This window comes from Bos taurus, chromosome 20, assembly GCF_002263795.3.
Source record: "Bos taurus isolate L1 Dominette 01449 registration number 42190680 breed Hereford chromosome 20, ARS-UCD2.0, whole genome shotgun sequence".
NCBI classification, from domain to species: Eukaryota; Metazoa; Chordata; class Mammalia; order Artiodactyla; family Bovidae; genus Bos; species Bos taurus.
In genome coordinates this window covers 47,609,996-47,635,455 of record NC_037347.1, presented here as the reverse complement: position 1 = coordinate 47,635,455, position 25,460 = coordinate 47,609,996, and the positions used below count along the sequence as shown (strand labels likewise).

The 25,460-nt window shown below is 35.4% G+C and overlaps 1 non-coding gene across 1 annotated transcript; it reads right to left on the bottom strand.

Annotated features, from left to right (window-relative positions):
- Positions 1 to 8,673: 8,673 nt before the first annotated feature.
- On the bottom strand, positions 8,674 to 8,746 carry TRNAC-ACA (transfer RNA cysteine (anticodon ACA)). The gene has a single exon. It is a non-coding gene; the product is annotated as a tRNA-Cys (tRNA).
- Positions 8,747 to 25,460: the final 16,714 nt, after the last annotated feature.

Here is a 25,460-nt window from a genome sequence, read left to right as displayed (position 1 = left end):
AGCATGTGAGATGAGCACAATTGTGTGGTAGTTTGAACATTCTTTGGCATTGTCTTACTTTGGAATTGGAATGACGACTGACCTTTTCCGTTCCTGTGGCCACTGCTGAGTTTTCCAAATTTGATGGCATATTGAGTGTAGCACTTTCACAGCATCATCTTTTAGGATTTGAAATAGCTCAACTGGAATTCCATCATTTCCATTAGCTTTGTTCTTGTGATGTTTCCTAAGGCTTGCTTGACTTCACATTCCAGGATATCTGGCTCTAAGTGAGTGATCACAGGATCATGGTTATCTGGGTTATGAAGATCTTTTTTGTATTGTTCTTCTGTGTGTTCTTGCCACCTCTTCTTAATATCTTCTGCTTCTTTTAGGTCCAAACCATTTCTGTCCTTTATTGTGCCCATCTTTGCATGAAGTTTTCCCTTGGTATCTCTAACTTCCTTGAAGAAATATCTAGTTTTTCCCATTCCATTTTTCTCTATTTCTTTGCTTTGGTCACTGAGAAAAGCTTTCTTCTCTCTCCTTGCTATTCTTTGGAACTCTGCATTCAGACGGATATATCCTTCCTTTTCTCTTTGCTTTTAGCTTTTCTTCTTTTCTCAGCTATTTGTAAAGCCTCCTTAGACAACCATTCTGCCTTTTTGCATTCCTTTTTCTTGGGGATGGTCTTATCCCTGCCTCCTCTACGATGTCACGAACTTCCATCCATAGTTCTTCAGGCACTCTATCTATCCCATAAATCTATTTGTCACTTCCACTGTATAATCGTAAGGGATTTGATTTAGTTCATATTTGAATGGTCTAGTGGTTTTCCCTACTTTCTTCAATTTAAGTCTGAATTTGGCAATAAGAAGTTCATGATCCTTAAGAGAATGGTATATGTGATAAAGATTTTGAATTCCAATCCAGCTTTATCACAGGTGTGTGTGTGTGGGGGGGTAGCTAACATTCTAACGTTTTGCAGCAATAATGCCCACAGCCTAAGAGTCAAATTTTCTTTACAATGCATAAAATGTCCTCTCATGGATATAATGAAAAGTCTCAGAAGACAAGGAAAACTGGATACTTACAAACCTGTGATTGCTCTGGGCTCCCTGCATTTCCCCCAATAAATATTGATCCTATAGGTCTGGTTTGTATGCTATCAAACCATTTGTCTTTGACTTCTTTAAATGTATCTTCCCAGGAGCATGCATGCTTCATCACTCAGTCATGTCTAACCTTTTGTCACCCCAGGGACTGTAACCCACCAGACTCCTCTGACCATGGGATTCTTCAGGCAAGAATACTGGAGTGGGTTGCCATTTCCTTCTCCAGGGGATCTTCCCAACCCAACCCAGCAATTGAACCCATTTCTCCTGCATTTCAGGTGGATTCTTTATCATCTGAGCCACCAGGAAATCCTGTAAATGTGACTTGCTATCCTCAAATGACCTGGAATCTATAGTATCTTACAAAAATATTTTAAAAGTGAATGTATGTATCATATATACACATATATGCAATGATTGTTGTAAAATAAGTTTCCATTAATATATATGTAGATATTCAAATGAAGTATATTTTTAAATTCTCTTCTATTTAATAATATCAAATTTATAGTTTAAAAAGACTTCTCTTTATTTTAGAGAACAGCCTTAGAATTGTTACCTTAAAAATCAGTTAAGTTTTTCTATTTTTTTTCTTAAATGTTAAATGGAGCTTCTGAATCAAAATATTTATTTTCCTGTCAATAATTGACTTCCAGTTAAATTCAGAGCACAAAACATCTGGATTGACTGTCAGAGTATAAGATTCCCAGCAGCTTTATTCTTTATATACTTCCTATCTCTTTGTGGAAAAGCAATATACCACAGTGAGAAGGAAGCCCTCTGGGTCTAATGCTTATGTTCTTTTGAAGGCTATATATTCACTACTTATGTAGCATTATAATATTTTCTATTCTTTATAACCATTAGCCATCTTAGAATTAAATATCATTAACTTTAAAAAACATATCTTACTTTAAGATTATGTGCCTCTAATGGAATTTACTAGCAAGAGGAGAAGGGGGCAATAGAGGATGAGATAGTTGGATGCATCACCAACTCAATTAACATGACTTTGAACAAACTTTGAGAGATAGTGAAGGATAGAGAAGTCTGGCATGCTGCAGTTCATGGGGTCATAAAGAGTTGGACACAGCTTAGCAACTGAGCAACAACAACTAGTTCATTATGGGATTCCCAAGAGTCAGACATGACTGAGTGACTTCACTTTCACTTTTCACTTTCTTGCATTGGAGAAGGAAATGGCAACCCACTCCAGTGTTCTTGCCTGGAGAATCCCAGGGACAGGGGAGCCTGGTGGGCTGCCGTCTATGTGGTTGAACAGAGTCAGACACGACTGAAGTGACTTAGCAGCAGCAGCAGCAGGTGGCTTGGTGATAAAGAATCTACCTGCCACTGTAGGAGACACAGGGAGACATAGGTTTGATTACTGAGTCAGAAAGATACCCCTCGAGGTGATATGGCAATCCACTTCATTATTCTTGCCTGAGAAATCCCATGGACAGAGGAGCCTGGTGGGCCACAGTCTATGGGGTTGCATAAAGTTGGATGGGACTGAGAAACTGAGTACAAACATACCTTAGTTCATTATACAGTTGTAATAAGTGTTATTTCAGAAAGTAAAATAATGTAACACTCATAATAGTGATCTAATGATAAAATTACTTTCCAATAAAAATTTCTCTCTTTAAATTTCAAGTTTTTACAGGATATAAATAGAAAAAATGATAAAGCTTTCTAGTATAATTAATCCACTAAGAATTTTATCTTTTAACTAAACCTATTAAACAAATATTCAGCTGCCCAGGTGGCTCAGTGGTAAAGAATCCACCTGTCAATGCAGGAAATGCAAAAGACATGGGTTCCACCCCTGGGTCGGGAAGATCCGCTGGAGGAGAAAATGGCAACCCACCCCAGTTTTCTTGCATGGAAAATCCCATGGAGAAAGGAGCCTGGCAGGCAACAATCCATAGCATCACAAAGAGTCAGACAAGACTGAGTGACTGAGCACACATACGTTGAACAAAAATCAGTTCAAAATAGCTAATATGGGTGAAACAGAAAGAATAGGTATATATAGGATTTTAAACTTTAGTTTATAACTACAAATACTAGTTAATATATAAATCATGAACAACTTTCATATGTCTTGAAATTTAATTGTGTGTAAATGAATAAGCAGAGTAAAATACTGGTAGACCTTTTAATTTTACTCACAAGTCAAGAAGCTGGAGCTTAAATAATAAATTAAAAATAATTCTTGTTAACTTCATATTCCTAGACTGTTAATTTAAAGATATAGACTAGACTCAAGAAGTAGAGAAAACACAAGTTGACATATAAAAAATGTAGATAGATTTTATCTAGGAGGGATGAATGTCTAACAGTGCTTTAAAAACACATTGATATAGTATTTAAATACTTCAGGAGGGTCTGATTAATATATTTAAAATGTCACATAAAAATACAGTTAGTAGTTTTAAGAAAAAATACATTTCTCAATTTGATTAGAAAATTCTGTTGAGTTTTTATAGAACAGAGATAGAAGGAATATTTTAGTTCATAGATCAGAGATTCATAGAAGTCAAAGTTATGTCATAAGAGACACATAAACACTTGTTTTTATTCCAACTCTAAATTAAGGAGAAGGGATATTAAACATTACTTAAAAGTAAACATTAATAAAAATATGCCATTTTTTTATTGGTGCAATTTAGGAGAAAGCAAGTGAGTTCAGAGAGAAAATAGAAACACAATATTATATTCAATATAACCATACAAAAGAGAACCTTTCAGTTTTTAATTTTAAATCAAGAAACGGTTTCTACAAACAAGTGCAGCAGGTACCTCGTCTATGGAAACTTACAGAAGTAGAAGGAATGTGGGGGTCAGATTAGACCAGGTATCAGTGTCAGTTAGTTCTGAGCAACAGAAGTGTGTGGAAGCAATGAAACTAATTGAACGTTAATCTAAGAATGTACATAATGACTAGAAGTTATTCACAAAGGATAACACAAGCAGTGAAATTCAGAGATAAGGCAGAATGTCTGCCAGACATCAAGCTGTTATTAGAAGTGGCAGACACACAGTGTGTGATTAAAGAAACTGCAATAGTTGAAATAATTTACTGTGTAAATGTCAGTTATCTGCATTTTCTTCCAGTCTGTTGGTAACGGTTTCTATCCTGATAAGGTCTTAGAAGTGGGGACCTCTAAAATTTACTGGATCTTAACAGTCAAGTAAACTAAAGATATAAGACAGAAGCTTAGACACTTGACACAAACAAGTGTAAGCTCTCATAAATTGACATTACCACATTGTGCATTTTTCCATTTATACTACGAAAAACTTTTAGGTCTGTGTCAGTTACAATGACTGTCAACTTTAGTACAGTATCTATTCTCTTTTTTCACAATGCACATAAATCTGGTTTTTCATGGCCTACAGGACAGAAGTTTATGACCAATAATTTGAACTATCTCAGAAAAATAAAAGGAAACTGAAAGCAATCAAATGACTAAACCGAGGCCCTCAATGTAAATTACATATTTCAAAACTTTGAAGTGATATTTTGAATCATAATTAGGGGTGAATGAATTGCTATAATCTATCAAACACTATTTAGAAAAGTAACTTCAAATCATATTCAAAACTTCAATGATTCAAAATAATATATAGTGCCAAAGTCATTCAGTTTTGGTTCAGGTTAAAATTTTTCTCTAATTATAGTAGATTATGTCCATAGGTGTTTGAAGAACTCATTAAAGAAAGACTACACAAGTAAGAGTGAAGTTAGCTAAAAGACAGCTTTTCTGCAGAGCCACAAATTTCAAGCTTTGAGTTATCATTTCTTATAAAAATACACATCAGAATATTAAGTAATCAGTTGTCATTTTACCTTATTTTCATGTTTAGGTAAATTATTTCTTTGTGAGTAAAAAATGAATTAAAAAAAAAAAAGATGAAAGGGGAGAAAAAGAAACAATAATGTCTGGGAGCTTTGAAGGAATAGTCAAATTTTTAATTACACAATGCAGCTTCCCTGATGATTCAGACTGTAAAGAATCTGTCTACAATGCAGGAGACCTGGATTCAGTCTTTGGTTTGGGAACATCCTCTGGAAAAAGAAATGGCAGCGCACTCCTGTATTCTTGCCTGGAGAATCCCATGGACAGAGTAGCCTGGCAGGCTACAGTCCATGGGGTTGCAGAGTCAGACATGACTGAGCATCTAACACACACACACACACACACACACACACACACACACAGCTTGTTAGGGAAGCATAGGATCTCTGAACACTTTTTCTGTGATTTAGTGTTCAATATAATAGACAGGTTCATCCTGTCTCTGTGAATACATTTTTTTTCCCTTAAATGAACAGAATTTATTTATTATCATTATTTTGCTAATATGATTTATATAAGTATGAAGAGCATTATAAAATATATATAGGTTATATAGACAAAAGTCTTTTTTCCTTAGTCTGGTAGAGATAATTTAGAGTAGTTGACTTGGAGCAGTTGAATATCTATCTGTATTATCAGAAGTTACTATCATGAATTTTCATTAGTATATATTTACATAACGTTCACTGTTTAACAACATGTACTCATCTGTTAATAACTGAAAATATAACCTTACTAACTAAAAAATAGTAAGATTCTAATGCTAGAATATTATGGGATGGTGTATAATGAAAAAAAGAGCGTATATGCTGAGTTGTGTCTGAATCTTTGTTACCCCACAGATTGTACCCTGCTAAGTACTTGTCCATGGAATTTTCCAGGCAAGCATACTGGAATGGGTTGCCATTTCTTACTCCAGAGTATCTTGCTGACCCAGGGATTGAACCCATATCTTTTGTGTCTTCTGAGTTGGCAGCCAGATTCTTTACCACTGTGCCACCTGGAAAGCCAATGTGTAAAATAAAGTCAACTTCAAATTGGTACTTGCCATGGGCACTTGCCACCTTATCTACTTCTACAAAGATTAAATCATATGCTATGGCAGCTGCTGACCTTCAATACTCACTGAAAGGAATTCAGGGTGGAGAGAAGAAATAAGGCACTCTGCTCAGAGGGAAAAGCCATTTTAAGTTTTCATATTGTTCTTGTCTCTGAGCACTTCTCTCATCTTCATCCACACTCATTCAAGCTTGTTAATGTCACTCTTTGAGTATGGTCTAAATTTGAACATAGAATATTCATTGTAACTGAAGTATCATAGAACAGGTATAAAATGCTACCTTTGAGTATAATTATGTCTTTAGAAATGTCAAGTGCTTTTGTTTTCCTTTTGTCTAAAATCATTATGCTGTCTTCCTGTCCACATATGGACAGTAAAATAAAATAACATAAATAAAAGAAAAAAAAAGAAGTAAAAGGAACACTGCATCAGTTCTAAAAATTATGAAAGGATAATGCTTTACAAGGAATTCCCTGGTGGCTCAGTGGTAAAGAATCTGCCTGCCAATGCAGGAGACACGGATTCAACTCCTGGGTTACAAATATCCCCTGAAGAAGGAAATGGCAAGTCCCTCCAGTATTCTTGCCTGGGAAATCCCATGAACAGAGGGACCTTCAGGGTGACAGTCCATGGTGGTACAAAGATTTGGACATGACTTAGCAACTAAACAACAACAATATTTACAAACACAAAGTTTCTGCTAAGCTAGCGTTCTAGGTCGGAGAAGGCAATGGCACCCCACTCTGGTACTCTTGCCTGGAAAATCCCATGGACGGAGGAGCCTGGTGGGCTGCAGTCCATGGGGTGGCTAAGAGTCGGATATGACTAAGCGACTTCACTCTCACTTTCCACTTTAATGCATTGGAGAAGGAAATGGCAACCCACTCCAGTGTTCTTGCCTAGAGAATCCCAGGGACAGGGGAGCCTGGTGGGCTGCCGTCTATGGGGTCACACAAAGTCAGACACGACTAAAGCGACTTAGCAGCAGCAGCAGCAGCTTTCCAGGTGGCACTAGTAGTAAAGAATCCACCTGTTAATACAGGAGGCGTAAGAGACACGGGTTCGATCCCTGAGTCTGGAAGGTCCTCTGGAGAAGGAAATGGCAACCCATTCCAGTATTATTGCCTGGAAAATCCCATGGACAGAGGAGCCTGGTAGGCTACAGTCCATGGGGTCACAAAGAGTTGAACATGACTGAGCGACTTCACTTTTTAATCGTGGATAAATTGTTTCACTTTCTATTATGGTATTAAAACTGTGTTAAACTAATATATATATATATATATATATATATATATATATATACATGCATGCTGGTTGAATGATCTGAGAAACAGGCTTCAGGATAATTTAAACATGCAAGGATGTTAGAGAGAATTTGGAGAGAACTTCATAAGATTAGGTCAGCCATCTAAATACAACTGAAATCTGAAAACATAAAAAAAAACCTAAAAACAGAATAGGTAGAAAGTCTATAACTGCAATTTTAAATACTGTTAATCTTCTAAGTCCCGTGTCTACACAGGAACCGTAGCTTATTTCACTACTCAAAGGCAAGTATTTAACCACTGCAAGTAATAGCAAGTATTTATCGAACACTGATAAAACTGCTGTATGTAATTTTGTGAAATTGTTTCCCTAAAGTTTATAACTCTATGAAGAAATGTAGTCACAGAATGTACCTAACAGATGCCCCCAACCATAGTGAGCATATTTGACCCAGGTACCTGGCGGCAGTGCTTTGGTATCCACCTCAACATTTGCACTAAATCCACACTTCCACTTAGAGAACTCTCAGGCATTAATTAAGCTCAGCAAGGCTGCTTTTGTAGACCCATTCCTGGGTCTGCGTACCTCTGATAGTTTTTTGTTTAAAGACTTTGTAGTAACCTTGCTGAAATTTCTTACATTGCCCGGCACACAGCAGTTATAGACTTCATACCTACTCTGTTTTTAATTTTTTTCCTTATGTTTTCAGATTTCATGTATTTAGATGGCTAACCTAATCTTATGAAGTTCTCTCCAAATTCTAACATCCTTGCATGTTTAAATTATCCTGAAGCCTGCTTCTCAGATGATTCAACCAGCACAGATATATATATATATATATATATATATATATATATATATACATGCTGCTGCTACTGCTATGTTGCTTAAATCGTGTCCGACTCTGTGCGACCCCATAGATGGCAGCCCATCAGGCTCTCCCGTCCCTAGCATTCTCCAGGCAAGAACACTGGAGTGGGTTGCCATTTCCTTCTCCAATGCATGAAAGTGAAAAGTGAAAGTGAAGTCGCTCAGTCGTGTCTGACCCTCAGCGACCCCATGGACTGCAGCCTTCCAGGCTCCTCCATCCATGGGATTTTCCAGGCAAGAGTACTGGAGTGGGGTGTCATTGCCTTCTCTGATATATATACATACATACATATATATATATATATATATATATATATATATATATACACACACACACACAGTTTTAATACCATAATAGAAAGTGAAACAATTTATCCATGATTAGAAAGTGAAGTTGCTCAGTTGTGTTCGACTCTTTGTGACCCAGTGGACTGTAGCCTACCAGGCTCCTCTGTCCATGGGATTTTCCAGGCAAGAATACTGGAATGGGTTGCCATTTCCTTCTCCAGAGGATCTTCCTGACCCAGGGTTTGAACCTGGGCCTCCTGCATTGTAGGCAGACGCTTTACCATCTAAGCCACCAGGGAAGTCCATTACTACTTGGAAAGGTACAGATTTGCGACTACACTGAAGTCCTCAAAAATGGAATCACTGGACAATCAGCTTGTTAGAAGAGTTGTAGAAAAGAGAACTTGTGAACTGAACCTCAGGATTTCCTTATAGATTGAAATACATCCTATTTATGGTATGTGTGTGCTAAGTCACTTCAGTTGTATCTCACTCTTTGCTATCCCATGGGCTAAAGCCCTCCAGCCTCCTCTATCCATGGGATTCTCCAGGTAAGAATACTAGAGTTGCCATTTTCTTCACCAGAGGACCTTCCAGACCCAGGGATCAAACCCGTGTCTCTTACGTCTCCTGTATTAACAGGTGGATTCTTTACCACTGATGCCACCTGGAAAGCTAGCTTAGCAGAAACTTTGTGTTTGTAAACATTGTTGTTGTTTTGTTGCTAAGTCATGTCCAACTCTTTGTGAGACCATGGACTGTCACCCTGAAGGTCCCTCTGTTCATGGGATTTCCCAGGCAAGAATACTGGAGGGACTTGCCATTTCCTTCTTCAGGGGATATTTGTGACCCAGGAATTGAATCCGTGTCTCCTGCATTGGCAGGCAGATTCTTTACCACTGAACTACCAGGGAATCCCCTTGCAAAGCATTATCCTTCCATAATTTTTAGAACTGATGCAGTGATCCTTTTACTTCTTTTTTTTTTCTTTTATTTATGTTGTTTTATTTTACAGTGTCCATATGCGGACAGAAGGACAGCATCTTTTTAAGAATAGGTTTATAATTTTAATGAACTGAATTAAATCTACATATATTTGCTTCGATTTATTTAACATAGGTGTATCTCTAGATATTTATTCATTAACATATTCCTTTAAGTTATATTTACTTTTCTATCCCTATTTAGTTAAAGTACCTTTTTAACAAAATTAGAAAACTAAAGGTCAATTTATATGTGTATTTAGCTTCTGACCTGTTGCTAACTTACATAATATTTGAAAGTTCTATAAAGCATTGAGATTTATTTTTTTAAATAAAATAATAGCATCTGTTTTGTTTTGTCACCTAATTAAAAGGAAGATGAGCTCCTTTGGGCATGTACCTAATGCATTCTGAGCATGTCTATGTAGTTCTAATATAATATATACCTTCCTTGTTTAAGATAATCAACTTCAAAAGAAAAAGGCAACTTTTATTATAACTTTACACTTACTGCAACATATTTGGAGTTCCTTTTAATTATCAACATTGTCAATAACTCTGAATACTAAACTGTCTTACTGACCATTAAATCACTACCATCACAAATAAAATGGTCCCAAGGTTAAAGGCTTGAATTTGGAGACAATACTATGTATTTAATGGATAGGTGAGGATTCTAACAAGGATAATAGGAGTTGTAAGTCATTGAGCTGATGAAATTTGATTGAAGCATGAAAATAAATAATGTTTTCCCTCTCTTTCATCTCTTATTTTTAATGTTTTATAACATTTATAATTATCCTAAGTATTAATCCTAGAAAACAAAAGCAAATAAGGAGAAAAATTAGTCAGCAGACAACCTGAGATATTTCATTTGAACCAAAATTACCAGCATCCATAAAAAGCTAGGGAACTATTAGGAATCAGGAAGTGACTAACACATAGCAAACTATTATTAAACACTTTCTTACTCATTAGCATTGAGTACAGATTATACTGGATGGTAGTGTTCCTTTGGAAAAAAAAAATTCTGATGTTTATTTACACCTGATCATCATTTCATTGTTTGATAAATTTTCATCTTCATTTGTGGGTGAATGATCTGAGTCATCTGTGGTTCAACAGTATTTGCATTTATGCTCCCAGTGTTTAAAAAATATAAACATCTGAATCCATTAGCAAGCTTCAATTTATGGCTTGGAAGATTGCTTTATTCTGAACAAATGATGTTGGATAAAAATCTAATGAATTTACATAATGGAATCTATAAATGTAATGGATTAACAGCATTAGTGTATTTGTTGCAGTAATTTACTTTTTCTTTTTAGATGAAAAAGAATGTTTTTAATTTTCCTTTAACAGATATTATTAATCTTGTTGACAATGTGGCTAAACATGTTGTCAGATCTATTTACCACTAACGATAAAAATGTCTTACATCTGAGCCTCTAGGAAAAAAAAAAAGGCATATAAATTTCTCAAAGATTGTTTTGAATATAAGCAGATATATAGGAAATATTTAAAGCATCCAATGGGAAATAAAAAACCTTATTATATTCCACTATTTCTAAGAACTTAAAGTAAAAAATATCATGTCAAAACAAAATGAGAAATGTAGTTATACATAGTCATATATTATTGGCCTCATATATTTTAAATAAAATAACATAGGTTTAAAAGTTGCAGGCTTTGCTTTTAATAAATAAGGTTGAAAATAATTATTTTATACCATTATTGCTATCTAGTTATATGATAGTATATCTGTTATAATTATAGGTCATTAGAATTATGTTAATTTCATTTCAATTTTCTGAATTATGATAAATACACATTTCTATACTAGTTATAGGTATCTGAAAATAATTAAGAAACCAAAAAATTCATATATATGTATGTATACATACATATAGACATATAAGTGTATATATATATATATATATATATATATATATATATACATATGACTTTAATTCTAAGTGGTTGATTAAAAACAAATTTTACCTTTGTGAGAGTCAAGACCTTAAATTATGAAATGAGTATTATTTAAAGTAAATAAATAAAATGAAGTGGTTTAGGAAAGATGGTAGTGTTCCACTAACATACACAAATAGTGAAGAGATTTGAATGGCATAAAAAGAAGAAAGATTTTTACAATGCAATAGAACTGAGGATAATACAGCTACATACAGATAAAAATGAGGCTCATCAAAAATATCAATTCTTTCCCATTGTGACCTGAAAGATTGGGACATTGAAACTTAGGGTTTGTGGACTGTACAGATAATTAATTAGGGGACAGTAAAACAGCTTTAATAAAGCCAAAATATTTTCTAGCTTTATTACATTTTAATTCTCATAATTTATATATTTAGATACTCTCTTCTGCCTCATCTCTCTTGCTCCTTGCTCTTCCTCTATTATTAAGGGATTGTGTGATTTTACCGAGTCTACCAGCAGAATCTTCTTATTTCAAGTTTGCTGATTAGTAATATTCATTGCATCAACAAAATTCCTTTACCATGTAAGCAAGCATATTCACTGTGTCATATATTCTTGGATAGTATCTTATTTGGGGGTCATCTGTATCAAATCCCTATTAAAATACTAATGATATATTTTTTCAAGAAAGAGGAAAAGCAACCCTGAAATTCATATGAGCCAAAGAGGACACCAAATAACCAACACAATCTTGAGAAAGAACAAAACTGGATCGTCACACTTTCTGATTTCAAAAGATATTACAAAACTACAGTAATGAAAACAGTACAATGAAAGTTGCTCCGTCATATATGACTCTGCAATCCCATGGACTGTAACCAGCCAGGCTCCTTCGTCCATGGAATTCTACTGGCTAGAATACTGGAGTGGGTAGAGAGGGGATCCCCCCAACCCAGGGATTGAACCCAGGTCTCCCACATTACCGGCAGATTCCTTCCCATCTGAGCCACCAGTTGAACCGAAGAATAATACAGTGGGTATCAATGGGGTCGCACAGAGTCAGACATGACTGAAGCGACTTAGCAGCAGCAGCAGCAGCAGCAGCAACCTATCTCTTGAGCGGATCTTCCAGACCCAGGAATTGAGCCAGGATCTCCTGAATTTCAGGCAGATTCTTTACCAGCTGAGCTACCAAGGAAGCCACAATATAGTAGGGACATAAAGACAGATATATAGACTGAAAGAAAAGAATAGACAGCCTGGACATAAACCATATATAAATGATGGGATGATCTACATGTGTGCCAATACTACACCATAAGGAAAGGATAGTCTCTTCAACAAATGACATTGGGAAAACTGTATATCCATAAAAAAGGCATAAAAGTATGCCTTATATTATACAAAATACACAAAATAGACTAAAAAAGTGTAGAGATTCAAATGTAACACATGAAACTCAACCCCTACAAGAAAACACTCAAAATATTCATAACATTAATCTTAGCAAAGATTTTTTGGGTATGGCACTAAAAAGCACAATCCAAAAAAAGCAAAAATAAGTGGCTACTACACAGTAAAGGAAATACTGAACAAAGTGAAAGTTAACCTATGCAAATGAAAATACTTGCAAAGCACTGTGCTTCAAAACAGTCTTCTTCATCACAGAAGTCAGGTTTGGGGGATATCAAATGGGCAATTATTTTAATAGGGCTGAGAGACAGAAACATTGAACAATGTGTTAACCTTGTGATGGAGACAATCCTCAGTGTTCTGTTGTTGTTTTTCAGACACTCAGTCGTGTCCAACTCTTTACCAGGGACTGCAGTATGCCAGTGGTGTTCTAGCATGGACTAAAACTCACTATTCCTGCATATGAACATAGTTTTAATGGAGAGAAGAAAGATTTTGCACAGGTTCTTAAAAGGAAACATTCAAATTTGTAGATATTATGACATAGTCCTTCTGATCTCCATCTTGTCAAACTCATTGTGAGCATGTTATGACAGCCTGTGGGAGCATAGGCTATTTAATGCAAGCATCACAAGTACTGAAAAATGCCCTTATGAAAGGTGTGCTGTTATTTTCTCAATGTTAATGTTTTATTGGAATGTAAATATATCTATTGAATAGTGTACAGAAGTATCTAGCCAATGATTTTTTGCAAACTGAATGCATCTGTATAAGCACCCAGATCAACTTATAGAACTTCACCAGCATTCCAGAAGCCCTCTTGTTTTCTACTACCCCCAGACTCCAAAAAAGAAAAACATATCCCTGATACATTCCAGTCTTAGATCTGTGAGTTTATTGTTTTGATCAATTTTGGACTAGTTTTACCATTGTTTCCTCAAATATTTTTTCCTGTTTCCCACTCTGTCTTCTTCTTTTAGAATTCCAATTATACATGTATGTTAGGGCTTTTGAAGAAATCCCATTGTTAACTGATTCTCTGTTCATTATTTTCCATTCTCCTTTCTGTTAGTAGTTTTGAATTAGTTACTATTGCTACATCTTCATAATAATCCATCTTTTCTTCTATAGTGCCTAATCTGCTGTTAATTTCAAACAGTATATGTTTCATCTCAAATATTATAATTTTCTTCTCCAGCAATTTGATTTGTTTTATATATCTCATATCTACACTGAACACTTTCAGTCTTTTGTTTAACTTTTTAAATCTGTGGACCAAGGTTATAACATTTTTGACATCTGTTTTAGTCTTGATCTGTTTCCATTTATTTCCCTTTTCCTCACAGGGGTTATATTTTCCTGCTCATTTGCTTGTCTGGTAAGTTTTGATTACACCACAGTTACTATGAATTTTGCCCCTTGTTAGTTGCAGGATATTTTTGTGCTCTTCTAAATGCTGTTGCACTTTGTTCTGAAAGGTTGTTAAGTTAGTTGGAAATTGGTTCTTTTGAGACTTACTTTTAAAGTTCGTCTGGAGGGACTAGAACTGGCAGTAGTCTAGGGCTAATTATTCACTTCTATTGAGGCAGGGTCTTTCTGGGTACTTGACCAACAGGCCATGGATCCTGACCTTTACTAAATCTGCTCTAATTCTTAAGGGTGGGTCTTTACCCAGACCAGGATAATTGCCTCACATACCTGCTTTGATCCATGTACTGTTGAATACTTAAGGGGACCCAGTATAGATCTTTGAACTTTTCTTTCGCTGCATCTCTTTTCTCTGGCACTCTGCCTTGCAAGCTCAAGTGTCTCTGTCTCCCTACACTCTCTGACATTGCTTTACTTAAGGAATCTGTTGTGATTTGGAAGCAGTCACTGGGTAATAAGCTGGGGCAATTGCACGGCTCACCTTGATTTCCATCTCCCAGAGATAACTGCCCTCCATGGCTTTACTGCCAATGTCTTGAAAAGATTGTTTTTATATATTTTCATCCTGTATTTTTGAATTAAACTAGATTATCCTGGATGTTACTAACATGGACTACATATTTCAACCTGTAATGGAAATGCTTTCACTGAAATGCATTTAATTGTTATTTCATTGGTCTGTGTTAATACAGAAAACCCTTAAAGATGAACTTGTTTACAATAGAATATTGTTGTCAGTGTCATCATCATTACAATCTTTAATATGATGACTCATAAAAATATCATTAAATCTCATTAAAAATTTCAGTTCAATAAACAGTTGGACTACTTTCTGTAACAGGACTGGTATTGATATAAATAGTCACTTGTGATTTTTTTCCTTCATAAAAGTACAGACCTAAAAGTATGATCTGACAGATCCAAATGTATAGTTTTTGAATGAACTCCTCATTTGATTCTAGTTTTCTGATGACTACTTTTCCCTTGTCAAAATCCTTTTAGTGACAATTGCTCAAACTAAATACACAGTCTAAAACAGAGGTGTGCATAGATAGAGTGGTAGCTGTTTGTCCTTCCCTGACTTTTCTAAACTGAATTCCTTGCTTGCCTGGCTCGACAGTCCCCTCCTGATACTTTCAGACATATTCAGTTCTACATAATTAATTTCTTGTATGCCCACCAATGGAATCTGCCAGAACTCTCTTACCCTAACAGATTTTTGGATTTGGCTCTTTTCCCCAGCCATATCCTGCTGCTCCTCATCCCTTTGTATGACAGTGGCAGTACCCTGAGAGGTTGTGCCAAATGATACACTGATGAGAGAATAATTAAAGTCATTCAATTATCAAGTGTTTATGGAAGATAAAATTTGTGCCAGCAACTGTACTGTGTTATGGAAATATGACATGAACCTGACATATCAATCAATTTTCACAAAAATCTAAAAAAAGCATTGCTTTGAATGTCCTCCTTAAATGTCCAGCTATGAGCAATGCAGTAGTTCATTCTGACACTGGAAAAAGGAAGTCATGGTCTTTAATTTAATAGTTTACTTTCCAACTATTTAGAAACATGCAATCACAAGATTTACCTATAAGAAAATATATTGATGTTTCACAGATGATGGCTATAAAATATCATTTTATCAGTGTAAACTTAAGCAACAAATCTCCTATTCAAAGGGAGAATATTGATGGTGATTCAAGCTAAACTTAAATATTAGTGCCATGGCTACAATAGGTTGACTAATAGTCTTATTATAACTTACAGAAATACTGGTTTATATTGAATGGAAATTGGAACAGATATGTTTTAGGGAATAAGAAGGAGGAAAGAAGCAGAAACTTAGACATGTTGTTATCAAGTTCTTGGTTGTCTAAGTGTTGCCTAAGTCAGAAAATAGGTTTTCTTTTCTCTTTTAATATTTTAAATTATGAAAATATGATACATTTACAGGAGACTTGGAAAATACAGAACAAAGTTACATATAGTTCCACTATATGTTGTAATTATTTTTAAGTAGATAAATTACGATTTTTAGTTGGAGTTTCAATATCAAACTCTCAAAAATTAGTAGAATAAATACATAGAAAAGTAGAAGGATATAGTAGAGGTTAAAATCACCGTAAACCAAGTCAGCATAATTAAGATTTATGCATTTTTCACACAACAGTAGGATACAAATTCTATTCAAGTTCCTGTAGACTACAAACTAGGAGACACTGGAACATCCAAGCACATAAAACAAGATGCAAAAACAGAAAATAATTTTTAACTTTAGAATCCTGATAACTTATATATTTCTACAAATAAGACTAAAAACAACATTACCTAATTTTTTAATTAAAGATACTCCAGTTTTCTTTCTGGTTGTGAGATTGAATAGTGAACAAGAACGAATCCTCTCAGGCATCATGGATTATGCATTATAGTAGCAATAGAGCTCTTTCTACCTCTCTCTGTCTCTGTCTCTCTCTCTCTCACACACACATGCACAAACACACACACACACACACAAACACACACACACACACACACAGACATATATCAACCACCATTTATTTTAAATGAATATAGAATGGACAAAAAACAATTTTCTCTTTTTATTTGAATTTGTGAAACTTTCTCTTAAATTTTTAAAGACTGGACAGCAAAGAGCTTAAAGAACATTAATGTTGATGATGTTCTTTGAAAAATGATTTTATTCAACAATTAACTTAATAATACATTGGTTTGCATCAAGACATGCTTTCCTATTTTTTATTTTTTCTAAATATTTATCTCATGATATCCTGCCATGGGTAATTCAAGATTGAATATTACTATCTGTTTTCCATGGAGTTCCCAACTACTGTCACATAATACCTTAAACAAGATCGAAAAATACAATACCAATATATGATTATCTGTTAGATATAACAACATAGACTTATTCAAATAAGATTTCTGTGCTGTGCTTAGTCACTCAGTCACATCCAACTCTTTACAACCCCATGGACTGTAGCCTTCCAGGCTCTTCTGTCCATGAGGATTCTCCAGGCAAGAATACTGGAGTGTGTCTCTTTTACAATGTTGTCTTAGTACTTTTGTGTTTTTAAGGAAATAGGCACTCCTCACTGAGAAGGAATACCTTCTAAAAATGTATATGTCATTGAATTCCTTGAAATAAGCACATGTTTTGAATCACTAATGATCTGCATGAGAAAATAATTATTCTTCATATTTAAACGATTTCATGCAGTCTTTTGTAGCACTCAAAATACATTTCAGAAGTTTGATTTCTGGGGTAAAAATAGGGCTGGTGACAGAAAAGGTGGAATCAACAAACAAGAATGAAGTGATGAAAATTGTTGGATGGCTCTGGAGGTTGGAATCAGATTGGAATGGAAAGGGAAAAATGTCTTAGAAAAAAATAATATTGAAAAGTCTTTTTTTTTTAATTAATTTTATTCTATTTTTAAACTTTACATAATTGTATTAGTTTTGCCAAATATCAAAATGAATCCGCCACAGGTATACATGTGTTCCCCATCCTGAACCCACCTCCCTCCTCCCTCCCCATACCATCCCTCTGGGTCGTCCCAGTGCACCAGCCCCAAGCATCCAGTATCGTCATTGAACCTGGACTGGAAAAGTCTTTACAGAGTCTAACCAGAAGTAAAAGACTGATTGCATTGTTTTTTTCTTTTTTGAACTTTCTTTTGTTTTCTTGTTCTTAATTAAAAGAAAAGGAATAATGGGCATATTAGGAATTAATACATTTGTTAAAATCAATGACTTCCACTCGTAAATCTCTCCACATTATTCCTTTATCTCATTTTCTAAATCTCCATAGAAAGGAGGATCAAATGACAGAAATTATGGAATTAAATATAGACTTCTACTTTAAATACAGTAAAAACAAATATTACTTTGAAGCACTGATTTTATTCCATTTATATATATATGCAGAAGAGAGATTGCTGGATCATATGGTAGTTCAACTTTTAGTTTTTTGAGGGCTCTGCATACTGCTTTTCATAATAGTTGTACCAGGTTACATTCCAACCAAAAATGTATTGGTGTTCTGTTTTCTCTACATCCTGAACAATACTTGTCATCTTTATTATTAATAATTTATCTTTGATAATAGCCATTCTGGCAAGTATGATTTGATGTCTTGCTGTGGTTTTGATTTATATTTCCCTTTAGTGATATTGAGCATCTTTCACATACCCATTGGCCAATTGTATGTAACCATGTGAAAGGGTATGCTGCTACTCTACTGCTGCTGCTAAGTCGCTTCAGTCGTATCTGACTCTGTGCAACCCCATAGATGGCAGCCCACCATGCTCCCCCGTCCCTGGGATTCAGCAAGCAAGAACACTGGAGTGGGTTGCCATTTCCTTCTCCAATGCATGAAAGTGAAAAGTGAAAGTGAAGTCGCTAAGTCGTGTCAGACTCTTAGCAACCCCATGGACTGCAGCCTACCAGGCTCCTCTGTCCATGGGATTTTGTATGCTAGTCAGCTTTACTAAAGTTTTCACTCTGTATATATATAGTAGATCATTATGTTTTACACTTTAAATAAAATTTTATTTTAAAAATTAAATGAAATTAAAAGCAATTTAAAATAAAATAGCAAAAATAGTAGTGACATGATGCATCATTGTGATTACAATTTATTGAGTAGTTACTTATATGTCAACCAATATATTATGGGTTTTATTACATTATTTCTTTTCAAAATAACTGCATGAAATAAACCTTAATTCTATATTACATATCAGAAAATAGGAGCTATGACATTTAAGAAATTTGATGTAGATTCAGGAAAATTCAAGACAAGAACATAACTTTTTTTTTTTTTTTTGCCAGTGGAGATTAGATGGGGTAAATGATTTCACCCTTTTTATTTTGTTTTTAAGTAAGGTATTCCATGATCTGTGTTCCTGGGTTAGAAATCCTCTGATTAGAGATCATGATTATTTTTCCTTTTCTGGAAAATAAGCTAGAAATATTCCTTGAACTATGTTTCTATTTTTTTTTTATTAGCTATTACATCAGGCCTCAAATTTTTTGCAGGAATAGCAGATGAATTAATAGTAGATGGATTGAATATACATAGTTTATCTCACAATGCAAGTAGGTAGTCCAGACACACTGGCTGTGACATATACTTCTTCACTGAGTGCTAAACAAAATATGATGTTCTGGACTTTTATGAAAATGTGGAGATCTCTTTGTCAGTCAGCAATGGGAGGTTCACAAATGTTACTTGGCCTGACATCTAGTAATCATTCAGAGATAGGCAGGGCTTCATATAAATATTGCCTGGTTTCTGCCTCATAGGTTCCTGTAGTGGCTAAACATTTTGCCTGATGTCAGATAGATAATAATTTACCTTGAAAAAGGATTCAGATCACTGTCTGTACCTATATGAATGACAAAGAAAAATAATGCTTCCTAATATGGAATCAATTAGATAGTAAATATCTGATAACATGAGATGAAGTGGAAAATTAGGGAAGGCAATCTTATTTCTTCAGTTTTATTTAAAACTCTAATCTTTGATGTAATGTAGTTATATATCACTCTTTATAAAACAAATTATAGAATTTTTATAACAGATTTTTTAAAAACAAAGTTTCACAGAATTTGAATTATGATTTCATCTTTTTTATATTTCCATCATGAAAAAAAAATTGATATACCCAGCTACAATTCATAAAAATGCACCACGGAACAGCTGTCTGGCAGTAGAGATTGAAATGACAAAACCAATATCCAGACAGGTAATAGTAACAAGCAGACTCTGGATTAAAAATCTCAGACACCATTTATTTTCCAAAGCCACTGGCAAGGTGCAGTCCTGATTTGAGAGTAGGAATAGCAGTGGTGGTCCTGAAATGGGTAAGAAGAGAGGAAGGAAAGAAATAAAATGTTTGCAAACCATGGAATAGAAGGTGGGCAAAAAAGAGGCTACAGCAACAGCAGCTAACTCAAAAATTTGGTAGTAAACATTTTTCAGTAATGCAAAAGGGAGGAAAGGAGAGCTGGACACAGATCTAAAATGCATAAGCTATTGTCATTAAATGTCTTTAGTTTAGAATGTTAATTCTTATTGGACAAAGAAAGCCACTTGTTAATGAGCAAGTGCATCTCCTGAATGATTGGGCTTCCCTGGTGGCTTAGAGGTAAGAAATCCACCTGCCATTGCAGGAGATTTGGGTTCATTCCCTGGGTCTGGAAGATCCCATGGGGAAGGAAATGGCAACCCACACTAATATTCTTGCCTGGAGAATCCCAAGGACAGAGGAGCCTGGAGGGCTACAGTACTTGGGGTTGCAAAAGAGTCAGACACAACTTAGCAACTAAACCACAGTGATCACAAAACTAAACCATCATTTCCCAAGCTTATTGTAAATGACTTGAGAATCTTGGTAAAATATAGAATCCTGGACTCTACTCCAAAAGATTCTGAATGAGTAGGGCTTAAATAGGCTGCAATAATTTTCATTTCTAGCCAACTCAAAATTGATGTTTATTCTATCTATAATATCAATAATTAATGTCTGTGTACTAATCCTTGGGATCCATGAACATGTTGTGTTGTTTGGCAAAAGGCAACTTAGATTGCAAGTGGAATAAAAGTTGCTAATCATCAGCTTAAAGTGGTGGCAGAGCTCATCAGACCTACTCATTGGAGCTGTGGGATTTGACTTTCATTTTCTTTTCCCATCAGGCCACCAAAACCACAGATCAGTTCCATAATTCTTTCTTCTAGATTCAGCTAATGCCCTCAGGAAAAACTGGCTCTGAGTGCTGGGCTTTCCTATTTGGGTTCTTGTCTTCTTGAAGACTTTAGTCTCATAGTTTCTTAGTGCTTAACAAATTCTTTCTTTATACATTTCATCCAGTAATTTTTAGTTGTCTTCATTGGGATAGTTAGTCCAAATTACTAAGCCTGCCATTACTGTAAGCAGAGGTGTTCACCACTCTCCTAACTTCTCTCCTTGTCACCAATCTCTCTTTCTTCCAGTTTCTCCTCTAGAAAGTAGCTGAAAGTTTCTTCCTGATGGTGTTATTTTCCTGCACAAATCCTCCAAAAGCTTGCTGCTAAATGTAAATTAGAAATTATATTCCTCAGTTTGGACAATCAGATCTAAAATGCTCTTTCTGAGACAGTACTGTATAGCACAGGGAACTCTACTCAATACACTGTGGTGACTGAAATGGAAAGGAATTCTAAAATAGAGGGGATAACTGATTCACTTTGTTATACAGCAGAAGCGGATATAACATTGTAAAGCAACTATACTCCAATAAAAATTAACTTAATAATAAAAGAAGAGATGTGGATGGAAAGTGGAGTATGTGGAGTAGATTATGGAGAGAAAACATGAAGAAAAGTTCTCTGCCAGTTAATGAGAAGTCTGAAATTTTTAAAGTAAGACAATGATGTGATTTAATTTGGATTTAGACATGGCACTTTATTGGCAATATGGAAATTGTGTAAGTGTCATAAATAGAATGTCTGCATTCCCCCAAAATCTATATGTTGAAATCTTACTTCCCAAGATAGTGGCTTCCCTGGTGGCTCAGACAGTAAAGCATCTGCCTTCAATGCGGGAGACCTGGGTTCGATTCCTGGGTTGGGAAGATCCCCTGGAGAAGGAAATGGCAATCCACTCCAGCACTCTTGCCTGGAAAATCCCATGGATGGAAGCGCCTGATAGGCTACAGTCCATGGGGTTGCAAAGAGTCGGACACGACTGAGTGACTTCACTTCACTTCACTTCATCTGGCTATAAATCAAGGAGATTTTTTGTGTTTATCCATATGACACAATGTGACTAAAAGTTCCTTAAATGGGAAAGAGAAAGGTAGAAGAGTCAGAACAAGAGAGAGATGGCATCATCAGAAAGACAGGGGTGGCCATTGCTGACTTTAAAGATGGAAAGGTTAATCAGCAAAGGAATGTGAGCAGTGTCTAGAACCTGGAGAAAACAAGGAAATAGATTCTTCTCTAGAACCTCCAGAAAGGAATGCATCTCTGATATCTTGATTATAGCCCAGTGAGACCCATTTCTGACTTCTGACATCCAGAACTGTAAAATAATAAATTCATGTTAAGTCAGTAAGTTTACCATAATTTTTATAGCGGCAAGAGAAAACTAATAAAATAGACTATGCTTTGAATTTGAATTTCCCAGTGGACTCTCGTGGAGTGGTTTGCCATTCCATTTCCAGGGGATCTTCCTGACCCAAGGATTGAACCTGCATCACCTTCACTGGCAGAAGGATTCTTTACCACTCAGGCACTAGGGAAGCCCTAGGCTTTGAATAGCAAGGTTTAGACACTGCAAATTTTCTATCCATGTACTTATGATTTGGAACACTGGAGAGAATTCAAGAATGTTGGTGGCACTCATTTATCAGTAGTCTTTACTGGAAAGTATTTAATATATTCAGTATTATAATTTGCTAATTAAAACAGTGATAGTGGTATATAACCCAGTTATACTCTTTCAAGTGTATCTATTCAACCACAGAAGACTGTTGAAGATGAGCTGTGTTAAAAACAGAAATAGAAGAAAGTGAAAACAAAACACCTTTTATATCTTCCTTTTAGGGAAATATTAAAAGCCATTTTAACATGGAAGTCTTCCAAGGTACATCATTTGGACAAACTCTCTGTGTTTATAACATCATTTCCCATGTTAAAATGTCAGATGATTAAATTAAAAAGACCCTTCTCTTTTTTTTGACATTGGATTGGTGTCATCAATACATACAGAGCCTTTCATAGCTATGGAATTTACAACATGCTAGTTAACGGCAAGTAATAAAAGCCTATGTATTTGGACATTCTGACTGTCAATATTCAATAAATTTTCATCATTTTATGAAAAGAAAACAAGTGTTATATGTTCTAGGTTTCCCAATGATTACATCTTGTTATCTTGTTGATTTTTCCTGACATTGTCAGTGGAATGTACACATTGTACAAAGATTGCAATGTGTATCATTGCACAATTGTACACATTGTGCAAAGAGTCTGATGGAGGTAAATCTCACAGATACGTGCCTATAGCTATGTGTGAGTTTCCCTGATGGCTCAGACGGTAAAGCATCTGCCTGCAATGTGGGAGACCCAGGTTTGATCCCTGGGTCAGGAAGATTCCCTGGAGAAGGAAATGGTAACCCACTCCAGTATTCTTGCCTGAGAATCCCTATGGACAGAGGAGCCTGGTGGGCTATAGTCCATGGGCTCGCAGAGTCGGATACGACTGAGAGACTTCAGTTTCAGCTATGTGTAGAATTCAGGCAGTCACAAAACTTAAACCCTGATATGCTCAGCCTTGTAGTTGTAATTTGACATCATATACTTAGAATTAAAAAGAAAAAAAAAAAGCAGAAATGGGTAGGATAGCACTTGGAGGGTGCTGACTAGAGGTGACAGACATCTCTCTTCATCATCTTTCCATTCCATGCCTGCCTTCTTTCAAGTGGGCATAAAGCTAGTGACTACAATCAGAGTCCTGAAGTTTTGGTCACTCTATGAATATGTAAATCCTGAGAATAAACCTCCTTGTAACATAGAAACAAAGAATAGACTTCTAAGAAAGAGGCTTCATCATCATCCTGGCTTTTTGTAGTATATTTTCATAATTTGTCTGCCTACATTCTATGGTCATCTTCATTAATTATTGTGTAAATAGATATAAGCAAAAGATAAAATAGGGTACAGGTGAGAAAGCTGGATTTTGTTTATGCTATCTTATCACCTTTTATTTTATTATCCCATTGGTTATCCTTGGGAAATTTTTCCTGGACAAAGTTGTGTGCCACTCTTCTCTTCTCTGAGTTACCAAACTTCCTACTCTCAACTTTTCTTTGTTCTTTGGCCACAATCCTAGAAATGTCTAATACACTTATCTACTAGATTAATATGTACTGACATTCTGTAGAATTATAGGGCTTTCATTTTTTTTTGTCCGTTTTAATGAATGGGGATGTAAAAGTTCCAACTAACTCTGGAGCTAGAGATATTATTTATATCACTCAAGCTTTAGATACTTCAGATCATCTTAAAAATTCCACATTATCTGTCTTCCTAAGCATGTTCCTTAAAAGAAAATAAAAGACTTTAGAATCCATAGTAGGTTCTCCTGCTTTTCCAGTAGTATCAATCACTCAGGCAACATATGATAGTATTTTAAATGACATTCTTTAAGAGAAAAAATTCTTTAGATTCATGCCTAAAGAATAGTTAGACATATAAATGTCATTGAGAATAATGAAAGTAATTTGCAGTAGAGGATTATGTATGCATCTTTTTTAGATCCATTGTCACCCTGATCTTGGAAGTTAGAACAATATTAAAACTCTATGAAACATAGAGAGACTAACTGATTTGGAATGGCGGGTCAATAAAAAAGGGCAATTTATCCAGTAATCATTTGTTATTATTGACTCAGGTGCATGAAAATGCAAGCATTAGTCTCTCAGTCATGTCTCCTCTTTGAGAACCCATAGACTATAGCCTGCCAGGCTCCTCTGCCCTTGAGATTCTCTAGGCAAGAATACTGAAGTGGGTTTCCTTTCCCTTCTCCAGGGTATCTTACCAACCCAGGGATCAAACCCAGGTCTCCTACACTGCAGGTAGATACTTTACCATCTGAGCCACAAGGGAAGCCTAACTCAGATGTTATTCATCTATTAATATTCACTGACTTAGTGAACACTTGTGTACTGAATGCCTATGACATGCTAAGCACTCAGTCACTCTTCTAGGAGTTTGAGACGGGAAAGGCAAATATAAAGGAAACTTCTTTATTCAAACATTTTATATTCACATGACAGAAGTGGCTTTTAAGACATTTTGACTAAAATGTATAGGATGTGAATAGCAATTAATGGAGAAAAAACACAGAAAAAAGTATAAGAAATGAAAATGCTTCCTGTAAGCAGTGTTGTCAAGCAAGGTCTCTCCAAAAGAAAATATTTGAATAAATACATAAATTAAGTGAGGTAGCGAACCATGCAGGTAAACTAGGGACATAAAATTTCATTAAAGAGAAGATCAAGTACTAATCCCTTCAGCTGGGTTAATTTTTGAAATTTCCTAGTAAATACCAGAAGACTGATATGGTAGGACGATGGAGCCAGTGAGAGTCAGAGAGGTGGGAAACAGACTCCAGATAACATACACCCATGACTGATTCATGTCAATGTATTGCAAAAACTATTACAATATTCTAAAGTA